Raw genomic sequence first — 3,853 nt, forward strand, 5'->3', positions numbered from 1 at the left:
AAAACAGGTAGAATATTTTTGGCCGGATATGGCCGGTTTAAATGCTAAAAGGTTAAAGAAAAACATATTTTGATGAACTGAAGCTGTCATTTGCAGACAGGAGAGTGGGGGTGGATAACATCACATTTTTTTTTTATCCTGAGTGAGGCAACAGTTTGAATTATGAAGATGGAATATTCCATTTGGTATGTGCATTTAAATAATGTATTTGAACTGAAATGGTGAAGAAAGGTAAGGTGCTCAGCAAATGGGTTTTATTTGTTAGTGAGAATGTTTCCATAAAAATCTTAGATCTTTTCCTCCCCACTGCACCTCCACCCAGCTTGTATTGCTTCTTACCTCATGAGATACTTCACATATACAAAATCATGTGAGTATATACACACACACACACACACACACAGAGGCATACATTCCATTGTGCCTACAAAGACAAGGATATTACTTTGCAACCAACCGAACTGAAATGTATGCTTCACATGAAATCATTATTTAAAACTAGCAGTATCGCCCGGCGTTGCTCGGGTTTGTAAGGGAAATAACTATATAAGCATTTTTAGAAATGTAAAGTATAATAGCCATCTCAATATGGCTAACCACAAAGGGGGGAGGGGTGTTACTGTAGCTTTTTATGTTCTGAGATTTAATAAATTTTTAGAGAGTTACTTCCCTTATATATGCCAAAAATGCATTAAAAATGGGAAAAATTGATGGTAAATTTTTTTTTAAATCGTAGACTCATCGTAGATGCGCGCTAATACCCAGAAGGGCTCGATATGAATCACGACTATATGGTTAAACTGCACCGCAAAATGTGGTAGTAGTTAGGAATCTAAATCGTAGGAGACAGACAGCACACAACCTCACTTTTATATATAAAGATTTATCTCATGATTTGATAGTACTGAAGCAGTTGATGAAAACTTATCTACACCATTTTATTCTAGCAATTTATTTCTCATTTTCCTTTTGTTCCTCATCTTACGTCGAGGGACGATTAGTCCTCGTTTTTGTTTCCTTTTTCCAAAAAGAAACTATGAAAATGCATATTTTAAAATACTTTTTAGAGATTTATTATACGTTCTGACACGAATCCAAATATATCCAGTGGGAACATTTTCGATGCTTTCATTGAGACTTTTAATAGAAATCATCATCCAAAAAGACAAAAAACTTGCTTTTCCTGTAAATATAAATTGTATATCTTTCTGGTTTATGAAATCACAATTCCACGGTTGTTTATAAAAAAAAAAAAAATAATAATAATAGTGGTTCTTCAGCTTTGTAAATTGTTTTTAGATTTTCCTCATGTTCGCTTCCTATTCGTCTTGTTCTTTCTTTGAATATACTTTCAAGAGCTTTTGTTTTGTGTGTGTGCATGGATGTATCCATATATATGTATGTGTCTATATGTACATAGATATATGTATATGTGTGTGTGTGTGTGTATGTATATGTACATAGATATATGTATACATGCATATGTGTGTGTGTATATGTACATAGATATATGTATTTATATATATATATATATATATATACACATGCATATGTGTTTATATATATACATACGCACATGCATGTATGTATATATTATATATATGTATGTATGCATGCATGGCTTGTGTTTGTATGTTAAGGAAACCAAGTGTAACTGTTCTGTATCTTTAAGTCCCTGCAAGCCCCCAACTCCTACCCACCCACCTTCAATGTTAAAAAAAAAAAAAACATCTATCTAGTATTAAAAAATACAACAAAACGTCTTTCATACACAAATTCCACATTTACCAGTAACAGCAATAATATTTTTTGAAAGATTGAATAATTGGAATAATTTAATTTGTTACTGTCATATTTATTCCTTACACAATGTGTATGGATGCATATATGCCTTTATGTATGTATGTATATCATGTATGTGTGTGTATCTGTACTAAAGTGTAGGAGTTTACTTAATGTGTGTCAAAGCTGTCCACTACATTATCAATGTTGACCAAATGGCTATATACCAGCTCTCCCTAATAGATGTGTGCTTGTTGAATAGTTTGATTTGTATTATAATTCTACTGACAAATATCATATTAGTGTGTATATATATATTTGATCAGTCAAATTCCCTTGTAATCGTATATTACGTTGGCAGTGGCTGGGGTACCTTGAATTAGTCGTTAGTTATGACAACGGGGAAACTTACCTAATAATTTGAATAGCATGTCTGTGTATTAAGAAGAAAAAAAAAAAAACGAAAAAAATCTATCAAACAACCGAAATATGCATTTTATGTAAAATTTGTTACTATCATTGACCTTAAAAAAAAAAAGCCTGCAGTTCAGACAGTGGTGACTTCATATGAAACAAATTAAAAATTGCAATCGCTTGCTCTCGTTTGTCCTCACATTGTTTCAAATTCAATCGCTGTCACTGCTGCCATCATTCTTATTGACATGCACTAGCTATAAACAAGTTCAATAGAAACTAATTGACGTGTGCGATGTCTAATATGCAAGACAATTTTCTTCAAAAAAACAAAAGTCCTTTGAGTGATTCACTCCAAGAGGAAAATTTCTGTTTTGAATAAAAACAAATCTTTATCATTGTTGTTGTTTTCTATTCATTATTAATTTTCATTGTATCATGTTTGTTTTGATTTTGTTTATAGCTTCTTTTTTTTTTTAATCAGACATGGGTGTGTAATAAGAATCTTGCTTCCCAACTGCATGGTCTCAAGTTCAGTTCCTCTGAATGGCACCTTGGGCAAGTGTCTTCCACTATAGCCTCAGGCTGACCAAAGCCTTGTGGATGAATTTAGTAGACGGAAACTAAAAGAAGCCTAGTGTGTGTGTCTTGTGTCTACACCCAGAATCCAACTGCATGGCACCTTGGGCAAGTGTCTTCCACTATAGCCTCAGGCTGACCAAAGCCTTGTGGCTGGATTTAGTAGAGCAGCTGAATATGGCCAGTTTGAATGTAAAACAGAATATTTGGGCTAGATACGACCAGTTTAAATGCTGATGGGTTAAGAATACACAGCTGTGGAGTACTCGGGCCAGTTCAGTTGAGCAAACAACTAGATACTCATATACCAAAATGAGTATGATCCCCTCCATCATCATGCTGTTCTACAACCCATACAGTAGTCCTCAGCATAAAGCTGTTCCCAAGGACAGCCAGTCTTGAACTCTTCTGTTATGACTTGGAGGTCTATAAAAACAGGAAATGAGGATTGAGGAATAGTGGACACCTACCTAGATGTTAAATTCAACACTGCAGTTATCACTGTCTACACATCTGTACATGGCTTGTACGTTTATAACCATTCATCTCTCCTACTTTCCTTACCAACCCCAGATTACAAAGCATGTAATCTGTCAAGGGTCTTTTCCAGATTAACAAATGCGAGATGCCTCTGCAATTATTTTAGCTTTCAATTCACAGGAGCACATCTTGTATATTTTGCATACACTTCTTCAATCCAGTTCAAAATTTACTACAATAACTTTGGAACAGTCTGACACCTGTCAGATTTGTTCAAACAATCTAAAAATTTAATTATTAAACATGGCACCTTGGGCAAGTGTCTTCTATAGCCTCAGACCGACCAAGACCTTGTGAGTGGATTTGGTGTCTGTCCCCATCACACTTGACAACTGATGGTACGTTTATGTCCCCATGACTTAGCAGTTCAGCAAAAGAGACCGACAGATTAAGCAACAGGGTTTTAAAAAAAAGTCTAGAGGTCATTTTGTTCAACCAACAACCCTTCAAGGCAGTGCTCCAGCATGGGCCAGTCAAATGACCGAAACAAATAAAGCAAACAAAAACACACACACAACACATATATAAAACCAATACA

At 34.7% G+C, this 3,853-nt stretch overlaps 1 long non-coding RNA gene across 1 annotated transcript; it reads left to right on the forward strand.

Moving 5' to 3' along the window:
- The first annotated feature begins 766 nt into the window (after nucleotides 1-766).
- LOC118765633 lies at nucleotides 767-2,596 on the forward strand. Its single transcript, XR_005001499.1, has 2 exons — nucleotides 767-1,402; nucleotides 1,507-2,596. It is a non-coding gene; the product is annotated as an uncharacterized LOC118765633 (long non-coding RNA).
- The last annotated feature ends 1,257 nt before the right edge of the window (nucleotides 2,597-3,853 follow it).

Source organism: Octopus sinensis, linkage group LG1 (assembly GCF_006345805.1).
Source record: "Octopus sinensis linkage group LG1, ASM634580v1, whole genome shotgun sequence".
NCBI lineage: Eukaryota > Metazoa > Mollusca > Cephalopoda > Octopoda > Octopodidae > Octopus > Octopus sinensis.